General features: G+C 39.9%; 1 protein-coding gene across 2 annotated transcripts in view; it reads left to right on the forward strand.

Moving 5' to 3' along the window:
• The first annotated feature begins 45 nt into the window (after positions 1-45).
• Positions 46-24,584, forward strand: part of LOC138952262 (uncharacterized) — a 64,310-nt gene continuing 39,771 nt past the window's right edge. For both annotated transcript variants that reach the window (XR_011451336.1, XM_070323891.1), the window contains exon 1: positions 46-183. The gene's annotated coding sequence lies outside the window, so the exon portion shown is untranslated. The remainder of the gene's footprint in view (positions 184-24,584) is intronic.

The raw sequence follows: 24,584 nt of genomic DNA on the forward strand, positions 1-24,584 counted from the left end.
CATGTACATGCTTTAGTTTGAGGCCGGGCAAGGTAGTGCAAGGTCGCGTGTGGCCGCGTGCGGTCGCGTAGTCTTTAGTCACAGCTCTTCTCTAACCTCTGACCTTATTCTTGTGATTGGGCGCATTCGGGGTGTCACAGCTAGGTAAGCTCAGCCTACAGAGTTGGAACGGAACTACGACAGGTAGGTGTCTAAACTGTGCTGTCTCCCTGTTTTAAATTTTGTTATTGCTGTGTTAGGCTTTTTCAAATATATACCAACCGCCTTTCTCACGTGGTACGTATTCGGCGACTTTCACTTTTAGTTTTAGAAGGATTTGAGTGTCCCCAACTACAAAATTCGAAGACGACACAGTTGCTCGATTTATCCAGTGATAGTGAATTAGTCAAGTGTGACATCAGTCCAGTTTGCCTCGAGGGTATGTGTTCAGTATGTCGACAAAGCTCTCGCGTGTTGATTCAGAATAATTTAGGTTTTGTTGGTTTCAGTGGTTGGTGTAAATGTAATACATGTGATGTACTGTAGTCTATCATGGTGTATACATACTATGTTAATACATAATGATAATGATAGTATCAGTATCAAAGAAAGACTTGGAGCTGGACTAGTTATCATGAGGGCCCCAAAGGGGGGGTATCATCACGATCACGGGAAGGGAAATTTTAGCTTTCACGATCACAGTTACCTTGATTTTTGTTTTCACGATCACAAACACCTTGACGAATCGAGGATCATAGAGTGATACAGCTGTGAAAAATGTACGTTGAAAATAAAATGCTTTGAAATAATGCCCATCACGATCACGAAAACAAATGACGATCCCGATCACGAGACTTGATTTTTTTGTTTTCACGGATCACGGGCAAAGTCCCATCACGATCACAGAAATTGAAATTTCGGCAATCACGGTCACAGAAAGGTAAAAAAACGCCAATCACGTTAAACCTGATTTCTCCCATTTCTTCTCAACAAGAGTAATTGAGGAATGATCTATAGGGTAAAGCAATTTCCATTGCGTAAATAGTTGATAAGATTAGTCATGAACACAATGTGATTTAGTCATTTACTGAGTAAACAAAGAGATGACAGAAACTGACGAGTGTTTCTTACACGCGAGAAATGCTTGCGTATAGATATATATATATACTAGATGAATACCCGCTTCGCCGGGTACCCGCCTTTGCCGGGAAGAACTAGAGCCAAATACCCGGCTTTGCCGGGTGTACGCCGGCTTCGCCTGCGCATTGTACGCGATTGATGCCACACGAAGGAAGGGAGATAAACGCGCAAAACAATGGAGAAGATAAGGAAGAGTTACTGGGAATGGATGTACAGAAAAACCAAAATCGGTCAAGCGCTGCGCGCTGAGAGCACGTGTTGAAAATTTTCATCGACCAGATTGTGTCCGGGGTCTACCTGAATTAGTGAATATGCCCACCAAATTTGAAGCAGATCCATCGAGAACTTTGGCCGTGCATCGCGAAGTGACACAGACAGACAGACAGACAGACAGACACAAGCCGTATATAGACTATAGATATATAGCCTCTTGCTATGCAAGACAGCGAGAGTGTAGTTGTGAAACAGTTAGATGGCTTAATTGCTACGCAAGAATTAGATTAAACACCTTTGGTTGATACTGACATGTCACGGACAGAATGCTCTATGCTGACTGCAAGCTTTGTGATAAGATAAAAACATAAGGCTAAATTCTTTTTAAAAGTGATGACGGTAACGTACATGGCCTAAACTAGAAAGAGGGAAGGGATAGGTAGATTTTTGACAAAGATGAAACATACCCTCAGATGAGATGTTCACCAAGATTGAAGTTTCTCTTCTGCGTTGCTCGTTCTTATTTGTTCATTAATTTCTAAGGACAGTTGGAAAGAAAGCTATAGGGTCTGCCACATAACAATTGTCTGGGTGACCATAACCAAGATTTTTATTGATCAATGCATAACACAATGTGAGCTGTTGTTTGCATAATAAAGATAACAGAATGTAGGTTATGACTTATATAGATCTATATATCTATATACGGCTTGTGTCTGGTAAACCCCGGACACAATCTGGTCGATGAAAATTTTCAACACGTGCTCTCAGCGCGCAGCGTTGAACCAATTTTGTTTTTTCTGTACATCCATTCCCAGTAACTCTTCCTTATCTTCTCCAGTGTTTTGCGCGTTTATCTCCCTTCCTTCATACGGTGCGCCGGCTAAGCCAGGTATTCAGCTCTACTTCTTCACGAGTGTTTTTTATATGGCTTGTATTTCAGTCAAGACCCAGCGGATAAATATCAAGGGACTCACGAGCCTCTGGCGAGTGAGTCCCTTTGATATTCTCGCTGGGTCTTGACTGAAATACAAGCCATATAAAAAATCCCGAGTGTTGTAACCTGTATATCCCATGAAGATCTAAAAGACAAAGTGTGACGGAAACATGCATGCTTTAGTTGTCTGTTCAGATGAGGCACCTGACTGCACATACTTTATTCTAAAGGCACGTCTGTTGATCTATATGTCAAGTCGGTGCATAATGGTGGCTTGGTTGTCCCCGTCAGTTGAAAGCCCGGTGCGTCCCGCTAGCGCTACGTGTCATTTGTGCTACGTATCGTTTTAGCTATTTTCTGTAGTGCTATCGACACAAATTGCTAAAAACAGTAGTGCTATCGGCACGTAGTGCTATTGCCACAATTCACACGTGCCATTATCACTACGTCTCAATAGAACTACGTGTCGATATCACTATTTTTGAAAAACCAATGGACTGTAGCGCTACGTGTCGATAGCACTATACTACATGTTCAAACGGCAGACACTTCCCTTTGTGTTTGCGTGTGAGTGTGTATATATATTGTCTGCATGGCTGTCTGTCGGATCTGTCTGTCTCTGTCTCTCTGTGTCTGTGTGTGTGTGTGTGTGTGTGTCTCTCTCTCTCTCTCTCTCTCTCTCTCTCTCTCTCTCCCTCCCTCCCTCTCTCTCTCTGTATTGTTGGGTTACTTTCCGTTTATCTTCATTGCTTTACACCCAATTTTGAACACTACCTTATGATCTACAATGCTTCTACATAATGCGCTTCATGTACATAAACTTATATGTTCTACCATTAATGTTTTTATGTAACCTTTTTTTCCCTAGTCATAGTTATAGTAAAATAGTTTAGTCCCTCTTTAGGGCGAGGGCCAGATGCAAAAAAGCATATCTATGCTTATTCTTGTCACCCTCGAAAAATAAAGATTTGTCATTGTCATTGTCATTGTCATTGTCTCTCTCTCTCTTTTTTCACCACGTATTTATTTCATGGTTGTTGTTGGTGTGTGGTTTGTTTTTTTGATTGTGTTCTTCCCCCATCCCCCGTGGTTTGTATATAAGTCTGTGGCCTTAGTATAATAAACCATTCTGAGCTCGCTCTCTCTCTCTCTCTCTCTCTCTCTCTCTCTCTCTCTCTCTCTCTCTCTCCCCCTCCTCTCTCTCTCTCTCTCTCTCTCTCTCTGCACCTCTCAATCGCTCTTTCTCTGTACCTCTTTAATATCGCTCTCTCCTTGTCTCTCCTCCCCCTCTCTCTCTCCATCTGTCTTTCTGTCTTCTCTCGCTCTTTCTTTCTCGCTCGCTCTTTCCCCCTCCCCCCTCTCTCTATCTCTCTCTCTCGCATGATACCGTATATATATATATACATACACGGATGTTTTTCTGTGTGTGAGTTTGTGTGTACGATACCGTGGGTACGTATGCGTTTGTGCGTGTGCGTGTGCGTGTGTGTGTGTGTGTGTGTGTGTGTGTGTGTGTGTGTGTGTGTGTGTGTGTGTGTGTGTAATGAGAGAGAGAGAGAGAGAGGGAGAGAGAGAGAGACAGAGTGAGTGAGCGAGCGAGTGAGCAAGAGAGATAGAGAGTCACACACACACACACACACACACACACATACACACACACACACACACACACACACACACACACACACACACACACTGAAACAGACACACACGCGCACACACATACACCGACATACATATACACGTACACAAACCAGGAGTGAGAGCGAGAGAAAAAAAGGAGAAAGAGAGAGTCGTCAGTAAGTAGTGGTATTGACACAAAGCGATAATGACACGTAGCGCTAAAAGATGTAGTGCTGTCGACACGTAGTGATAATGAACGAATGATATCGACTCATCGACAAATTATTTGTAGCACTAATCAACGTAGCGATAGCGGCACGTAGCACAAATGACACGTAGCACAAATGACACGTAGCACAAATGACACGTAGCGCTAGCGATACGCACCCTTGAAAGCCTCTTACACGGATTTGACTCAATACCCAGTGGTTACACATGCATCTCCTGAGATCTTGGACACCTTCATCGTCTATAGGGCCTACTGCACCGCAGAAGAGCTAGAAATACTCGCAAAATGCATTAAACAGCTTGTCCCGAGAACACTCGTAGTCGATGATGTACCGATAAGGGCGTGTGTACCGGGCACGCTGTAACTTCACATGAGCATAGTCTGAACATAGCAGTGCTGGTCGGACGGACTGGGTTTTCAACGATTGCTAGTTTGACTTTTGTTTTAGTTGAGAGCACGAGCACACACACTCAAACAAATACGGCTTGTCATGTTGATCACAAGAGAGAAATAGAACAGCGAATAGAAGGAAACATAACAGATTACGTCCCCTTAATATGACGCGATGGATGACAGACGTCATGAAATCTATGACGCTAAACTCAGCTATAACACTGAACGACTCTCGCGCGCGCAAGTTCTCAAAAGCGTGGTTACCCCTTGCACATCTGGTCAATAGGTACATGTGCATTTTGGAATGTCAAGGACGACAGAAAGTAGAGCCAGCTATGATGTATTTCGTGCACCCTTATTTATCCTCTATTTTATGTTTATAAGAGTGCAATAGTTACATCATAGATGTAACAAGAGAACAATGGAAATACAAGAAATATACCTAGAGTACATTTACAGAGACAAAGAAGGGAGGTCATGGGATATATATATATATATATTTATCCTACATACGTGAGAGAGACACCCGTGAGATAATAATCGTTCAAATCACACGTGTGTATATCATGTAAATGAGGTCATGTCAAGCAAGTCTGGCAGGGACCTGTTTTTCCACTGCTTATGATGCCAAAGTCACCGAGACAAACGTCATTAGAGAAAGGGGGAATGTACGTTCTGGCTCACCGATTCCGACAGACCCTAAATATTAACGCAAAATAGGCTTCTGGACTAAACTTTTACTAAAATGAAACATGCGACAAAATCAGAAAAATACTGCATAAATCCATACAAAAAAAAATACAGTAAAGTAAGGTTGTTTTGAACCAATGCCGGGTCTGTCGGAATCAGTAACCCAGAACGTACATTCCCCCTTTCTCTTATACAACATTCTTAAGCTCAATACGCTCTCTCATTTACAAACTTTACTTCATATGTTCTTTCACTGTTAGAATTATATCTGATACATGCAATGTGACTGTCTAAACGAATAGTTAACTCTTTACAAGTGATTCTATTTTTACTTTTTCTTCCCGTCCTATTTGAATCCCCTTTTTTAAAAACTGCTTTTTCAGATCTTCTATATCGATTGGCTTGTTATATTCAGCTCGTGTTTTTGTTTGAATACTTGCTTTCTTACTTTTGTAGTCATCAAAGTCTGTTTGTATCTGTTTGAATTCTTCGTCAGAAACTTTTGAATCTTCAAGTGCTTTACTGATAGACAGTTTTAGGCTAGACAATTTTGATGATGCAAGAGTGGAAATGGATTCGTGTTTTTCAAGCTTTTTCACAATTTTTTTCATTATAGCTGATGCTATAAATGATAAACCACCAACTGCTGCTGCGACACCACCTAGGATTAGAGAAACTGGAGTCCCTACTCCGGTAGCTAACAGAATTGTTCCCGTTACACCTGCAGCTGATGCAAGGATAGTAGAACCAGTGCTGGCATTAGAAAGGCTGTTGTAAGTTGTTGAGTACTTACGTCTAGCGCGAGAATATTTTTCTAATTCATCTTCTAGTTGTTTTTGTATATTACTAATGTGTGCCAGTCTGAATTGTTGACTTTCTGCTGCACTTTCATCAATATTAGGATAAAGCTTCACACTGCTAGTCATCTTTTTAATGCAAAATATAAAATATTTATCTTAATTCTCACTGGCCAGTGTTTCTGCTAAGCTTTGAAGCTGTTCATTGCTTAACACCTTATCTGTATAGTAGAAAGCAATCAAATCAAGATAAGTAAGATTAATACTTCTTATTTCTGTTAAATTATTTATATCTGCGTTAACAACAACATTTTGGTTTGACGTCTGTTTTTTTATTGTGTTAGAATCCTTTTGAACAGCAATAAATACTCTGACTTCTTCAACATTTAATGGTCTCCAGTTGAGATTTATTCCTCTCATTAGAACAGTGTTTGTGGTTTCTTCCCTTTTCCTGACAACTATATCAAATATCATAGTTGCATTCTGCCCTATTGGAAGCTTGGGTATAAAATCGACAATGGTGTCAGCGTCCTTTTCAACACTTTGTTTTCTGTGAATGAGATAGTTGTTCTTATGGAAAGGTTTAACTGCAACTTCTCCCCTGCTGTTAATCGCAGGAACAAGGCTAACAATTAGTGGTTTAGCATTGATTGACTTACGGAATGTGTCGTCTTTTCCAACAAGAGTGTATGGACTCACAAATTCAAACTTCATTTCCCAGTCAATCTTTTTTATAACAGGACTAAGTACCCATTTTTTATTCTGATGTTTCCACATGTAGTATATGTCATCGACAATTGGATCAGGTACATTAACATCACGGATTTGACCTAGTTTGAGGAATCTTGGTTTCTTTTCATCGTCGATTTCCTTTCTCTTGTAATAACCAGTGTCTGTAAACTCGAATGCATACACTGCACCGACTTCAGCATTGCTCTCAAAGTCGATAGCGTCTGCTAAATCTTTCAACTCTATAGTTGAACATGCAACAGGATAAGCTATTGTAGGTCCACTCGACATTTTAATACTCAATATTTTATGGAACTATTTCCAATGTAATGTTAAACAAACAATCAACTGGTTGTCCACTTTGATTTTTCAGATCAATGTGTAGGAATTCATGACACCCTTCCTCCAAGTCCTTGAACTGAAGTGTCTTAAATGTTGGCACGTGCATTTTACAAAAAGAGGCATCACTCGGTGGAAGAATCCTAAGCAGATCAGAACGCTGATCATTAAACAGATTATAGGATGTGTTAAGCTCTCTCATGTGAACAAACAGTACACTGTTAACATCCATGTCAATGGGACGTGTTCCCTTGTATATTTTTGTAATTCCAAGCATATCAAGGAGTTTGGTTGGAAACTCAACGTTTACTTCTCTAGTTTTGGGCATAGTAAGAGTAGCAATGAGACTTGCATGATTTAAACTCGCTGTAATACCTACTGGAGCAAACAATTCTTTCTCTAAAGTGCAGAAGTCATAGTAACCATCTTCTACAGAATGTGTTTTACCATTAATTCTAACCCAGTTGTTAGCCTTTTTTTTACTGATATTATACCAAGTAACCTTGTACATAATTTCATGCAGTGCAACTTTCATTCTTCCATTTTGATTGTTGATAGGGTTTGCAAGTTTAACTGGCACACTAGTCTTCACATTTGTTAGTGTGATAAACATTTTTTATTCAACAACAAAAATGATTCAGTATAAATTCAACAAAGACATTAAATACAAAACTGGACCATATTACAATCCAAAGACTATTTCTTTCCATGAGTTGGACTTTGCTGTAACAGAAACAGAATCCATTCGCGTTAAAGTGCCTGACCCATTCCATTCTTACCTAAATCCCCCAATCAAAAATGATAGTGTTCCAAAGATGTGGAACTCTCACCCAATTCAGTTCTATCAGAATCAGTTAAACTTTGCAATATTCTGTGCAACCACAGGATGTGGAGTGTCCTATGCAGACCACATGAATAATTCAAACTTACTGACAAAGTGTGTGTACACATTTCACGTTTACTATCAGTGCAGGAGAATCTTGTCTGAACTTCAGGCACCAATGCCGCATGAAAAGAGCTGGAACCCATTCAACAATAGGATAAACATGAAAGTGTATGAGCGTCTCTGCAATGAATTCAATATAGATTTTAAGACCGACTTTAGGCAAAAGCAAGACAAAAACCATGGCATGGGAACACTATATTTATGGGGTGTCCACAGGAGGTATAATTTTGATTACTGGCCAGGTCATACATCTTTTTCTTCAAATGTGCAGGTACAGTTAGGATCAATAGAACAAGAGCACCACAATGCATGGACTACTTTTATATTAGACACCGGCAAAGGTTTCACTGGATCAGGTGTTGAAAGGATCAATGAATCTATCCGAACATATACGTGGTGCTTGCTAGGCTCGCAGGCACAGACACGATCAAACATACTGAGAACAAGCACAGGGTTTGGTGCACAGAAACAGTTGTTATCAAATTTAGAAGATGTCATAAACTCTGCAGTTGATCTGCCTTCCAGCATCAAAAGGTATCAAGACTCTCTCCGTTATGCAAGATCAAAAGTTGACTTTGCTGTTGGTAACGGCCTTTACATGTTACCTTCTGATCTCCAGCTGCAGATTGGAACAATAACAAATTATAACAATGAAATCATTATTGCTAGTGACACCCAGCCGCTTGGAAAGGGTGAAGAACTGAATTCAGAAATCAGAACGATGTTACAGCCATATCACAATGAACAGAAACAAAGCGTGACAAGTGAAGATCACGCTGCAGGTGAAGATCATTCTGTCACTAGTGATGATCAAGCTGTTAGTATTAGTGATGATCATGAATCGCAGAAGACTGCTCTAGTAATTGGTGGAGTGGGTGTAGGCTTACTTTTGCTTTATTCTCGTTAGCAGAACACCTGCAATTAAAACTATTAGAGTCCAGAGATGTTCAGCCATGAAACCAACAACTTTACCTGCAAAAGATAACAGCCAGCTAACAATTGAACCAATGATTCCTGGAAGTGCATCCAAAGCTTTTGCTGCTAGTTTCTTTAATAGTTCTGCAATGTGTTTGAGTTGTTTCTTTACCCATCCCGGATCAGATGGAGATGAAGGTGGAGGTGGAGGTGGAGGTGTGACAGTGCCACCTGTGAGTGTTAACACTAATGTGCTTATTGCAAATCCTAACGCAGTTAGTATACTAGCTATTGTGATTCCCTGCTCTCTGAAAAGCGTTCTAATTCTTTCAGCAAGAGTTGTGTCTTCGTAAAGGATTCTTTGAATTGTATTTTTTATTCTGCTGACCTGTGTTCTCAGTTGTTCTCTATTGTTACTTAGAACTTCTAACCTTATGGCTTTCTCCTCCTGCAAATCTTTTAAACGCTTAGAAATTCTGTTTTTTACTTCTTGTTCTAGGTTCAAATCATCAGCATCAGCAAGTTTTTGTTTCTCTTTGTTTATATCTTCATCCAGCTGACCTAGTTTTGACAGATTATTTGCTATTTCACCTCTGATGGTTTGTAGTGATTGATTAAGGGCTTCTATTTCTCTCATAGGTAATAGTTCATGTGGAGTCTTCAGTGAAGTTTCCTCAGAAAAAGAAGTCTCTATCTCTTGTATAAGTTGATCAGCCTCATCTGCAAGTTTATTAAGATCTTGCAATGGAACAGATTCTATTTGAGTAGCAGTTGGTAGTCCTAGTTCTGCTTGTTGAAGTAAGGAAACAACATGGGAAGCTGATGACCGTGTGCTAGGCACAATATCTAATTGCCTAAGTCGATTAGCAGTAAGTTTTTGTTTTAGTGAAACTTTTGATAGAAACTTAGCAGGATTAGATTTATATGTAAGTTGGACTTTTTCTCCTTTATCGCTAGTTGTATATAAATGATTTGCTTCCATTTTGAACTGGTTTGGATCTAAAACATCAGGTTCTTCTCCTAAACTTTTGTAGAAATCTCTAACTTTACCTTCCAGAAGTTCATGTCGTGCCACCTCATAATGCAGTGAATGATGGTAGGGAACCAAAGGGATTGCTTCGCTCATGTCGTCCGCTGGCTCAAATAAATCTTCAAATCCACCTTCTGCCATTTGTAACTTATTTTTTATTTTGAAAATAAAAAAAGATGGCACAATCGTTCGGTTCTGTTCTTGATCCTTACAGAAGGCTGAAAGAGCCTCTCGGGGTAAAAGGAATAAGGCAAACAGTTATAGTCACAAATAATCCTTCTACTATTGATCAGAATGAAATACTTACTGTTAGGTTTCCTAATCTAGGTAAGAACGATGTTATTGTACCAGGCACTGTAAGACTATCATTCAAATTAGAATTAGAATCTGGCTCAGATGAAAATAGGACTTTGGCTTATAATGTAGGAAGAGCAATTGTGAGGAAGATTACTGTCAAACTGGAAGGGCGGGAAGTGATGTCATTGAATAATGCAGATGTATTTTTAGTTTATGCAGATAATTGGTTGACTGACAATGAAAAGAAAAACAGAGTGTTTCAAGGGATTCAGTCAGACAATGGGATAAAAGTTAGAATAGGAGCAGGAGATAAAGCTGACAATAACAAAAAAGATAACGCTGTCAATGTTGCTTTTGGAAACAAATTTTGTATTCCACTTGACTTTGAACTCATAAATTCACATCCTCCCTTCTATCAAGGAGCATTGCGTGACAGGCTGTCATACGACCTGACTTTCAATAGTTATGATCGTGTTATGCTTTCACAAGACCCGGAAGCAAAGTATAAGGTGTCTGGAATTTCTTTAGAGTTTGATGTTGTAAACCATCCTGAACTGGCTAGACTTATAGAAAATCAGTATAGTTCTAAGCTGCCTATCTATTATGAAAGAGTGTTGAATCACAGTACACTTTCAAAAAGCCAGGCTGATCCAATCTGGAACATTAACTTGAATACACCAGCTAGGTCAATGAAGGGAATACTTATGTTGTTTGAGGAACCAAAAGATTCATATGAAAGGCAAATAGAAAAGTTTTACAATCCACTAATCAATAGAGTATATTGCACAATTGAAGGGCAGCCAAACCAAATATTTGCATCTGGCATGCTGCCATACCAACACTATGATGAAGCAAGAAAGTACTTTACTGGAGGAAGATTGAAAGACCCAACATCTGATCTTGTGGCTAAAGATCTACATTTACACGGTGTTGGCGTAGAAGATTTCTTGACAAATAAATATGCGTTATGGCTGGATCTCAGAACAACTGACGACAACAAACTGCATGGAAGTGGAAGGCGAATTAAAAACGGATCAGAAGGAATCACAATACAAATTGAAAAGGAAGTAGGGAGTAGTAGTAAATCAGTTAAGATCTACGTGTTTGTTGTGTCAGATGCGCAGTTAAACATCTCTGAAAGCAGATTACAGGATATTGTTTATTGAACGTGTTAAAATGAAGTATCTAGATTTTCTTCCAAAAGATCCACACTGTTCTTTGATTTGTGGGGCAACAGGTTGCGGCAAAACAAGATATGTTTTGGATTTATTACAGACTGTTTACATAAATCACTTTGAACACATAGTCATATTCTGTCCAACCATAAAGCATAACAGAACATACAAGGAGAGAAAATTCATATGGTCTGATCAAAATATATTTATTGTAAATCCTTCTGATCGTCTAAATGTTTGCTTGGAGCATTATTTCGATCTTTTTCAGAACACGCCAACACTGTTTATTATTGATGACTGTGCAGCAGAACGTGACATTGTTAGAAAGAAAAGTGCACTAGCAAAGCTTGCATTCAGTGGACGACATGCATTAATATCAGTTTGGATATTAACACAAAAATACAATGCAGTTCTGAAAGACTTTAGAGAGCAACTCAAAACAATAACATTGTTCTATTCAAAGGACCGTGACAGTTTTGAAGAGTGTCTTCGAGAAAATGATGTCATTGAAAACAAACATGAGAGAGAAAGAATAAAGAATAATCTGAAATCTTCTAAGCACTCGAAACTGGTTTTAAAAACTGATCAACCAGTTCAGTATGTATGTTTGTAGAAATCCTTGCTAAGTTCTTACACAAGTTTTTACTAAGTTCTTACCAAGTTCTTACCCAAGTTCTTACTCAAGTTCTTACTAAGTTCTTGTCAAGTTCTTACTCAAGTTCTTGTCAATTTCTTACACAAGTTCTTGTCAAGTTCTTACACAAGTTCTTGTCAAGTTCTTACACAAGTTCTTACTCAAGTTCCTACCTAAGTTCTTGTTAAGTTCCTACCCAAGTTCTTACTCAAGTTTAATTACTAGATTTTTATTTTATTCTGCATCAAAATAAAATGAACTGTGATGAATTGCTGATGCAGACTGCTACAGATATTGAAATCTGTGACAGTAGGACTATACCTGATAAAAAAGAAAGATTGTATTCACTTGCTGTTTGTGGAAAAACAAAACACTACCTTGGGCAGCAGTTAACTGTGGAAGAAGTACAACATCTTTCCTCAGAAGATATAGAAAAGTATCATGGACGGTATGAATCAGTGCTTGGTTCTAAGATGGTTAGAAGTATTGGACAGACTGTTATAGGTTTGTACACAAAGATTTTTGGACATTTTACACCTCTCGACTCGGAGGAAGACTTAACACATGATCTAACTCATGACCCTGTTGTTTCCAAGTCCCTCGAATCTCTTGCCTGTGGCCTGTATTATCGATTTGGTGCTTTATTAGTACCATTTGTTGCTGGATTAATTACTTTCAAACACATTAATTTTCAGAATAAAAAAGATGACGGATCAGTTGAAGCAGACAGTGGAGCAGACGAAAATACCAGAAGTGAACACAGTGACAAAGAAACCTGGTAGAGTAGAAGCAGGAAAAAAACTAGCCGAATGGAACAGACAAAAAAAGTTAAATCAAAAGGCAAAGCAGAACATTATGTCTGAAGTTGAGCAGACACCAAACATTCCTGAAGTGACTAAGGTCACACAAACTGATCAAGAATTAAAATCTTCATTTCTATCATACAGAAAAGTAGCTGTAGCAGCTGTTGTTGGAGGAGGTGGATACTTGCTTTGCAAACTTTGGCAAGGCAAATATAAAGTGTCAGAAACACCAAAATCAGAAACACCAAAATCAGAAACACCAAAACCAACAAACAAAGCAGTACAAACAATAACAAAGCCCACAGTAGTACCTGCAGTGGATTCATTTCATATGGAATAATTTTAATATTTTAATTTTGATAACATAAAAATGAGTTCTGAAAAGACAATAGTTAATCTAGTTTATCACGCTGCAGTGATTGGAGGCTTGAGTGTAGGTTACACAATGCTGGGTAAAAGTCTCCTCAGAATGAAACCAGCCGACTTGGGAAAGTTAGACTTCGAAGACGGTGCTAAACTAATTGGTGTTGTGACAGCTTCCTTTGCAACAAAAGACTTCCTGGTGAAGCAAGGAATTATTCCAGAAAATATAAACATGTAAGACAATAAAATGGCTAGCTTGGTTATGATGGTGGGAGGTGCGATTGTAAATGCGCTTGCATTTTCTGGCAGCAACTATTTGTTTTCTAAACTGCAAAATGGTGAAGAGAGGGAAAGGCACAACAAAGCCATGGAACAACTGGCGAAAGCACAGGATGAATACGAGAAGAAACGAATTGCGCAGTTAGACTTTATGAATGATAAACTCAGGCAGCAAGGACATGCAAACAAAACCTTTGCCAATGTTGATGCAGCCATTCAAGAATACTATCTTGTAACTGGAAAGAAAATGAAGACAAGTGCTCCTCCAAAACTGGGTGACTTTTATCAGCCTTCAGAAGAGCAGAAGGTGGGCGAGATTGTTTTCATTGTTATTGGTATGGCTGTTGTTTACTTTATTGCGCGTGCTGTCAAATCTTAATATTCTGTCATTTAAAAAACCATGAGTGATGCTTTGTTATCTAAAATATATTATTCCCCAAAAGGATACTGGAAAGGAAGAACTGCTATTGACAAGCTCAGTGACGCAGCAGGTGTTTCTCAAGATATAGCAAAGAAATGGTTGTCAAAGCAGGCAGTTTGGCAGATCTATTTACCTGCACCAAGAAAAATTACACGACCACACTTTGTTAACATTAAACCGAATGACACTCATCAAATAGACCTGCTGTATTTACCGCATGACACAGTCAGAAGGAAGAAATATAAGTATGCACTGACTGTAGTTGATGTTGCAACAAGATACAAAGATGCTGAACCGTTGACAGAGAAAAGTGCTATAGCTACAGCTGTTGCCCTGCAAGAAATTTACAGACGTGGACCACTAAAGTATCCCAGAATGATTCAGTGCGATGATGGTAAGGAGTTTAAAGGAGCTGTCAACCAGCTTCTGTTAAAACATCATGTTACAGTGAAGAGAGGTATTCCAGGAAACCACAGGTCACAGGCTATTGTTGAGAGCTTTAACAAACAGTTGGCAGAAAAACTGTTTTCATATCAGTACCATCAGGAATTTTTGGACACAGAAAGTAAATTGCGTAACACTGAATGGGTCAAAAGATTACCATCAGTACTTAGAGCAATGAATCTGGAGGTATTTAAAGCTACAGGGTTAAGACCAGTTGATGCAATCAAACAGAAAACAATACCTGTTGCTCCAAAGTCAACAACACCAGTGGCATTACTACCTTTCAATCAGAAAGTCAGATATTTATATGCACCCGGTGAAGCTGAGGGTGACAGCAGGAAGCGTGCAACGGATCCAATCTGGAGTATTGACATTCATGAAATCAAGAGAGTAGTAGAGACAAATCCACCTATATATTACTTGAGAGAACCAGCACCGCAAAGAGCCTTTGTAAAAGAGGAATTACAATTAGTTCCACGTGGTACAAATGTTAAATGATTTTTTTAATTTCAGATTTTATAGTGTTAACAAAAATGGAAGCTCTGAGAAAGAATTCTAAGCAACTTCATTTTTTTAATTTATATTTTTATTTTGAGTTATAAAATCAAACTCACAGCGATGGAAGACTCTGTATTAGAATCTTTATCGACAGTATTTGACACCGTTGAATTACAAGTAACGGATCCTCAAAATGTGCAGTCCAGTGTGCAAGACGCCATTGAACAAATTCCAAACAATTTGTTGATTGAACCTCCAGTAAAAGTGCAGATAGTCAGTTTAATAAAATACAAAACAGTCAGTGATGAGGTGCTAGAAGTTCATGTTTCAACCAGACAACTAGCACTTAATTCTATGGCAGAATTGAATGGAAACTGGGCAGATGAAATGATGAAACGGTTTGAGCAAGCTGCAGAGGATGCAAAGATGAAAGGATCCGGATGGTCAGAAGGTGAAATTCTAAAAATAGAATTGAAGCTAAGTAAATTTGCCCCCATCAGAGGTAGAAGTTACATACCTTTACCTCCTACTCTTGTCAAAAAACGTGCTGTGCTGAACATAAAGAATGATGATGACAAATGTTTTATGTGGTGTGTTCTGGCAAGACTGTACAGTGTAAAGAAAAATGCAGAAAGAGTGTCTAACTATCATGCATACAGAAATAAACTAAACTTTACTGGTATTGAATTTCCTGTCAGCATTACAAGCATTGACAAATTTGAACAGCAAAACAAACCCATCACCGTAAATGTTTACACGTGGGATGAGGAAGATGAACTGAAACCAGTCAGAATATCAAAGAACTCACCAACGATTGGTGATTGTGATACTAACCATGTTGACATGTTACTAATGACTGATGGTGTAAAATATCATTACACTTTGATTCGTACAATGAGTAGACTGATGGCGAGCACAAGCAATCACAATAGTAAACAAGACTTTTGTAGGCGATGTCTCTTGCGTATTCCATCAATTCATGCAGCACTTATACACAAGCAACATTGTAAGAGCGTTGATGATGCGGTTGTGAAGTTAACAACACCACCGCCAGACAGCAAAGTGTATTTTAAGAATGTATGCAAACTACAGAAAAGTCCTTATGTTGTTTATGCTGACTTTGAATCTATCATTGTGCCATATGAAGGACCTTTACCAAAAGACCTACCTAAAACAGTAACTCTAAGTAATCATCAAGTCTGTTCATATGCATTTATTGTTGTTAGTTCAGATGGTAAACATTCTAAACCGCAATTGTACAGAGGACCTAATGCAGCAAAGAACTTCTTACAGCAAATGAACCAAGTGCGAAATGACTGCTCCAAACAACTGAATCTTTCAGACATTGTTATGAAACCTGAAGACCAAGAACAGTTTAACTCTACCACACAGTGTTGGATATGCGAACAAAGTCTAACACCAAACACAGACAATCCAATAGTAAGAGATCATGATCATGTAAGTGGGCAGTTCCGAGGAGCAGCACACAGCAAATGTAATCTACAATTAAAGTTTGATCCTAAGACTTGGAAGCTTCCAATCTTCTTCCATAACTTGCGCGGTTATGATTCACATCTGATCATGCAGGCAGTAACTGATGAATACAAAGCAAGATGCATTGCGCAGTCTTCAGAAAAGTACATGGCCTTTACTCTGAATAGTTTACACTTCTACGATTCTGCTCAACATCTGATGGGAACACTTGAGTCTTTATCTTCATCACTAACTGCTTTCCCAATCACATGTAAGTACTTTGACAGTGACTTAGTTAGAAAGGGAGTCTATCCATATGAATACATGGATTCGTGGGAGAGGTTTGATGAAGATGAGTTACCGCCAAAGGATGCTTACTTCTCACGGCTGAAGGGTAAGGGTATAAGTGACGAAGACTATGAACACGCTAAGACTGCATGGAATAAATTAGGATGTAATACAATGGGTGATTATCATGATCAATATTTGTTGGCTGATGTTTGTTTACTTGCAGATATATTTGAGAATTACAGAAGAACATGTATGAAGCACTACAATCTAGATCCTTCACATTACATATCTGCACCAGGCATGAGCTGGGATGCATTTCTTAGATTTACAGGAGTAAAGATTGACTTGCTATCAGATCTACCTACACTTCAGATGATTGAAAATGGACTACGTGGAGGAATCAGTATGGCTTCACACAATTACTGCAAAGCCAACAACAAATACTTGGACGACTTTGATCCTATGAAACCTTCTAATTACATCATGTATCTAGATGCAAACAATTTGTATGGTTGGGCAATGTGTCAGACGCTTCCACTTCGGAACTTTAAGATCTATTCAGGGCCATTTTCACAATGTGTTGTGCTGACAATATTAAAAGCAGGCCCAGACAGTCGAAAGGGATGGATACTAGAAGTTGACTTAGACTATCCACTATCACTTCATGATCTACATAATGATTATCCTTTAGCGGCTGAGAGGTTAAAAGTAAACCCAAGAGAACCTCCAAAGCTGGTGCCCAATCTGTTTCACAAAAAGAAGTATGTGTGTCACTACAGACTGTTACAGTTTTACATTAGACATGGATTAATTTTGAAGGCTGTTCATCGTATAATTTTATTTGATCAAGAACAGTTTATGAAACCTTACATCATGAAAAACACAGAACTGAGAACCAAAGCCGCTGATGCATCAGAGAAAGACTTTTTTAAACTGATGAACAACAGTTGCTTTGGTAAGACAATGGAAAACCCACACAAGAGAAAGGATGTTAGACTTGTTACAAGAGAAAATGAGGCCATCAAGCTGACATCCAAACCACAGTATCAAGACTTTAAATACTTTCATGAACAGCTGTATGGTATCTTAATGAAAAAACTTGTAGTCAAGCTTGACAAACCAGTATTCATAGGCTTTACTGTGCTAGAGTTGTCAAAACTGTTGATGCTTGAGTTTTTGTATGATTATTTGAAACCAAGATATCCCAAATCGAGAGTACTTTACACAGACACAGATTCATTCTTACTTGACATTCCAGCGGATGACATTTACAAAGATCTAGAAGCTGAAAGTCCTGCAGTAAAAGGAAAAGATTCTTTTTATGACACTTGCGACTACCCTAAAGAATCACCATTGCACTCAAATGTTAACAAGAAGGTTATTGGAAAGATGAAAGATGAAATGAATGGGAAGATAATTAAGGAGTATGTTGGATTGCGTGCAAAGATGTACAGTGTTGCAAGTGAGAAAGGGGTGGTTAAAAAAGCAAAGGGTGTAAGCAAACAGGTTGTAAAGTCGAGCATATCGCATGATAACTACAAGGAAGCACTGTTTCAGAAGCGAGTGTTTCACCATGACAACCCTAAGATCAGTTCCGCGCTTCATCAGATCAACACAACTATTGTAAACAAGAAATCTTTAGATGCTAATGACACAAAGCGCGTTTATTCATCACCAGAATATTCTTATGCAATTGGCCACTGGAGAACAAACGCGACTCCAAATAGTCTGAGTGTGTAATAAGAATTTTTGTCAATCGGGAAAACCCGCTATGACAGCTTTGTTTTGACTGCAGCGTTAGGGAAGTGTTTGTGAAAGGGGAGTAGGCTTTGTTGAGTTTCAAAGCAGCCACCAAGTACACTTGTCAAAGCTTGATTCAATAAACAAGTTTTAATATTCATGAACCACGTGATACACCAGAACCAATCGTGGTGGAACAATATTACACAAGTCATTTGCATAAAGTGCACTCGGTGGCCGCCTGAAAAGGCAGCCTAAATATTGAAGCGTAGTGAAGCGAAGCGTTGAAACAGAGTGACCCAAGCCGCCGGTTTACCAGCAAGACCTACCGTTCACGCGTGAACGGTACTATTTTTAGAATCCTAGAATTCTTGAGAATTTCGGAGCTGGCTTGTTTCTGGTACACATACAGGCAAAATTGGTCATCACTGAGTTTGTGTAACACAGGAAGTTGTGAAATACGTCACCCTATGGGAGGGGGAGACGGCAAAATTGTTACCAAAAACATCATAGATTGTATTGTGCAGGGTCAACTGCAACAAACTCAAACCGAGCCATTCATACCTAACTGTATTTGAGCGACTTATATACCAACATTTTTATGTCTTATTTTGAGCACAGGTGTAGGAAAAATCATATACCAAAGTCTTATTTATTTTCTAATTTAACATTTTTTTTACAAATATGACCATGGTCTTTTAAACAAACAGTGACATTAAACATTGTTATGTTAAAAAAAAGAAAAAAGAAAGAAAGCTTTTGCGCACAAATCAGAAATACAGGCCAAACCGTGAGTTTCTGTGGCAAAGCGCGACAGAGGAAATTGCACTGGTTTTATTTTTAGATCAGTGGGAAATTTTCAAGAACAGACGCTTGCATTTGGATGTGTCCAATAATAGTAGGTTTGGTTGTGATCAATCAGAATAATGTAGGCAGGGATGTCGTTAGGCGTCGGACATATAACGATGAAAATCCCCAAATGTCCGATTCACATTGCCGCATGTCGGTCAGATGTCCTATCGTTTTAGCCTGAGCGTGGTCATTGTCCGATATGTACTCCATTCCTTCGGACAGCGCGATATTCGTTAATTTTCATTTCAAGATACAAATCTTCTAAAAGACCGAACGCTCTCGTGTTCAGCTGACACTGAAGTTGCCAGTGCCGTATTGATCTTTTCTTTTGTTGGGAATTCCCGAACCGTCTGGTGCAGCCACAGAGATCTGCAGCGCACTGATCTAAACTGAATAGTGCATGCTACAGGAGTACGGGAGACAACTCCAACTGACTAAATTTGTCGTCTGCTTTTGTTTTCGATACGACACGAAGCACTGACGGGAAGAAAAAGTAAAAATAGAATCACTTGTAAAGAGTTAACTATTCGTTTAGACAGTCACATTGCATGTATCAGATATAATTCTAACAGTGAAAGAACATATGAAGTAAAGTTTGTAAATGAGAGAGCGTATTGAGCTTAAGAATGTTGTATAAGAGAAAGGGGGAATGTACGTTCTGGGTTACTGATTCCGACAGACCCGGCATTGGTTCAAAACAACCTTACTTTACTGTATCTTTTTTTGTATGGATTTATGCAGTATTTTTCTGATTTTGTCGCATGTTTCATTTTAGTAAAAGTTTAGTCCAGAAGCCTATTTTGCGTTAATATTTAGGGTCTGTCGGAATCGGTGAGCCAGAACGTACATTCCCCCTTTCTCTTCATTATAGAAACAAAAATTGCGCTCGCTAATTACCTTCGATGAATCTTTAGAACTAACACGTCACGCCACACTTTCAGAGTGACGTTTCTTTGCTTTGACGTAATAGATTGCATGAGGCTTTAGAAGAGATTGAGGTTCCAAAACAAGCGTCTTCAATTTAGCTGCCTCGTCTGCAAGACATTTTCAGTAAAATACACGTTAGTACAGTATGTAGGATAAACAGAATACTACATGGCTTGCTGTTTCGTACCAGATTTACACTCGTTGCTTTTTCTAATAGTGAACAGCTCGCTTTTGCTCGCAGTTCAATATTTAAAAAAACAACTCGTGTAAATCTGGTACGACACAGCAAGCCATGTAGTATTCTCTATACCGTAAAATCCCTAGCATAAGCCCACCATCTAGCAAACGCCCACCCCCCCACTTTGGGCCAAAAGTTGTGCACAGGGGTAACTACCTAGCAAACGCCCACCCTGATTTTTTCAAAGAGACTATAGGCTCACTTTCACCTAAATAAAACTGTCGGTACTAGATAGACTAGATCAATGACTAGACAGACTAGATCAATGACTAGATAGACCAGATCAATGACTAGATAGACTAGATCAATGACTAGATCAATGACTAGATAGACTAGATCAATGACTAGATAGACTAGATCAATGACTAGATAGACTAGATCAATGACTAGATAGACCAGATCGATGACTAGATAGACTAGATCAATGACTAGATAGACTAGATCCGTATTTGCTGGTGTCCCATTCATGTCATACAGTGGAACCCCCTTTTAAGACCTCAACAAATCTGAAAAAAATCAGGTCTTAAAATAGAGGTAGTCTTAAAATAGAGGTTATGAACATAAAATCTGAGAAAACAAGGTCTTAAAAGCAGGCAATCCAAATCCCTGCGATTTTGCGGATTTCCGCGAAAGCTAAAAAAACAAATTATAACAATGCTTTCTAGTGCATGTAATTGTGAAGTGTGCGTGTACCTGAACCTAACATGTTTTTATAGTGTAACCAGGTGAGAGGGACCAACCAGGTGAGAGGAACCAACAAGTGTGTTCTTTACATGCACAGTGTATCTTTCACCAGAGGGGGTTAGTTACATTCATATTTACCAGCAGGCATGCTACTTTTCCGGTAATTGCCGGAAATCCGGTAAAGCCGTTTTCAAAATCCGGTAAAGTCAAATTTATTCCGGTTAAGTTGAAAAATTTCCGCAAAAACGATCCGTGTGAATATTGCGCAACGCGACCGGGCGCCGGTGTCACGAGCTGAAACCTCTGCCTGAACGATCCTTCTCATTGCGGTCAATGCGCATGCGCTAACATAGGGAGATTAATCAGGTCGTGAACAACCTAACCCTAACCCTTAACCTAATCCTTACCCTAACCCATGGTTCGTTCGGTCAAAGGATCGCATTCTTGAAGTCCAAGTTCAGCAGAGGTTTCAGTTCGTGACACCGGTCTCAATGAAGCCAGCGCACGCGCGTTGCTCGTCATTGGTCTTGCCGTTCTGAATCTAGAACGTTCCCAATCTAGTTCTGCGGATGTAGGCCGTCGTTTTTGGCGAAATGTTTCGCCCAGATATTGTACAGAGAAATTCGCTGGGACCATTTCATTCCGGCGTGAAGAACAAATGGAGTTGGGCTTGGCTTGAAAACACCTTCCCGCCGGAAAAAAAGAAGGCTGACACGAAGAAGAACGAATCCGGCAAAAGCGGCAAAAAGAACTGTGCCTTCTTTGACTTGTGAGTGATTACTCTTCCTTGCATTTGTTTTTTTGCAGTAACCTTTTTCAAAGCTTTTGTGACTTGTAAACCCTTTTCATGTACCTCCTAACTGGTGAAAACACCACGACTGTAGTACAGTGCACTGGTGAATACATACTAGTCTACAGTAGTGTTGTTTTCACCAGTTTGGAGGTGTGTTGAATGGTGGTGGGGGGAGGCTAAAATGGGATTTTTAACAAGAACACAACACTATTACAGCTCTGAAAATGATGCCCAGAATGCACCAGATTGCACAGATTTTAACCGTTTTTGGCAAAAAATTTCGGGGGGGCATGCCCCCGGACCCCCCTAGTTCTCGCCTGCTTCGCAGGCTCAAGCTTGTGGCTTTGCCACTGTGCGCGTCTTTCAGGTAAAACCATTTTTGGCCTGTAGCATGCCTGACCAGGTCCCCTGGACCCCAGGCATTATTTATTTCCTTGAAACTCAATTCTTCCTTGAATAGATTGCCTGTAAAATGGAGAGGGGGGTTCCACTGTTACATATCCATATGTGCTTTCCAGGGCCGGACTAGTACAGGGGTTGTGCAACCCCCCCCCCCCCCCCCCCCTGGCTTAAAAATGTACCTCCCAAGCTTTTTTTTGTGGGGGAGGGAGGGGGGGGGTTGCATCTGGATCAATTCTTCTTCATTGCCTATACAGCTTGCTGTCGAATTTACCTTTTTCGTTCAAGGAGAGGCTTCCTTTCCCTCCAGAAACATCAAAAAATTTTCAGCTTCAAGGGGGCAAAGCCCCCTTGCAACACCCACCAAGGGGGCTTCGCCCCCTGGACCCCCATCTGTAACCCCCCCACCCTAGTACTTACCTAGTCCGGCCCTGACTTTCAATACCTCAGGATTCAGCTTTAAAGGTGGTCGTCTACATTTTTGCTTTATTTCAATAATCTTATGGTTAGATTTCGATACAAAATTATGTCAAATGATGAATGAACCATGGGGAAAAAAAGTTATAGAAAAAAAATATATGTAAAAAAAGATTTTATTTTTGGGTAGCGTGACTCACGCTTCCAATATTTTGTTTTCTGTTTGCGGAGAACATGTGCTTTGCCTAAAAATACTGACCAATCAAATTCATGTCACTATGCTTATAGCCACGCCCAAACAAGTGCAGCAACAGTTTGACACTGGAGCGCTGTCCACGCTTTTTTTTAAACGCACGAAATGCACGGTATTTGAGAGGAGTTTTGCGCTTGGCATTTTCCAAATAAGGATATCCTACTATGAGTACTACGCTGGAATACTACAATGAATTTTCAAACGGCTACACTTGATTCGTCTTTCCTAATCGAAAGGGGGTGTATTGTTGATATTTGTAGATAATACATTAATAGACTCTGCATTTTAATGGTCAAATGGCGATTTCGGTATAAAAATGTAGACAAGGACCTTTAAGTGCTGTTCACATGGCAGACTTGCAACCAACTCGTGACCAACTTTCAAGGGAGTTTAGTCAGCAGCAAGTCAAATCAAAATCGCTGCCCATGTGAACAGCACTAACTCGCAAACTAGTTTTAAGCGGCGAGTCTCGCCAGACTTAGCCTTTCGGGATTGTCCGGTTGACCTCGTTGTTTTCCGGCGAGGGGAAGGCTTGGGCCACCGAGATGTATACGTCTATATTTAACTCAGTGGCTAGAGCTAGCCAATCGGTTCGCACCGATAAGAAAAGTCTGGCGCAAGTCGTTTGCTTGTCACGGCTAAGTCGGGTAGTGCTCAACTGTGTTTTGGAGTCTGGCGTGAGTCGTTCGCGAGTCTGGCGCGAGTCACTGGGGGTGTTCACATGGCAGACTTTTCCCCGATTCGGCCTCAACGACTCGGGAGCGATTTTCTAACGACTAAAGTTGGTCACAAGTTGGTTGCAAGTCTGCCATGTGAACTGCACTTAAGTCAGTTAGTGAGTGTAGAGCTGCCATGTGAACAGCACTTTAGTCAGTTAGTGAGTGTAGAGCTGCCATGTGAACAGCACTTTAGTCAGTTAGTGAGTGTAGAGCTGCCATGTGAACACCACTTTAGTCAGTTAGTGAGTGTAGAGCTGCCATGTGAACACCACTTTAGTCAGTTAGTGAGTGTAGAGCTGCCATGTGAACAGCACTAAGTCAGTTAGTGAGTGTAGAGCTGCCATGTGAACAGCACTAAGTCAGTCAGTGAGTGTAGAGCTGCCACGTGAACAGCACTTTAGTCAGTTAGTGAGTGTAGAGCTGCCATGTGAACACCACTTTAGTCAGTTAGTGAGTGTAGAGCTGCCATGTGAACAGCACTTTAGTCAGTTAGTGAGTGTAGAGCTGCCATGTGAACAGCACTTTAGTCAGTTAGTGAGTGTAGAGCTGCCATGTGAACAGCACTTTAGTCAGTTAGTGAGTGTAGAGCTGCCATGTGAACAGCACTTTAGTCAGTTAGTGAGTGTAGAGCTGCCATGTGAACTGCACTTTACAGGGATGCAAAATAGCCGCCAAACGGCGAAAAAATCGCCGTTTTTACTTTTTGAAATCGCCGTTTTTCATGCACAATCGCCGAAAAAAAAGAAGAGGAAAAATGTAAACCGAGCATGCCTCTCGGTGTTTATTCTCAAGCGGGCGAATCCGAAAGCCGTATTCTTAAACGGGCGAACACGTGAGCGCGGGCGCGTTAACTTGTGCCTTCCCGAAAAATGGCTTCGTGCATGAAGTTCGTTGAACGCGGGTTTGAAAAGAAAATCAAGGAAA

Source organism: Littorina saxatilis, linkage group LG17 (assembly GCF_037325665.1).
Source record: "Littorina saxatilis isolate snail1 linkage group LG17, US_GU_Lsax_2.0, whole genome shotgun sequence".
In the NCBI taxonomy this organism is placed as follows: domain Eukaryota; kingdom Metazoa; phylum Mollusca; class Gastropoda; order Littorinimorpha; family Littorinidae; genus Littorina; species Littorina saxatilis.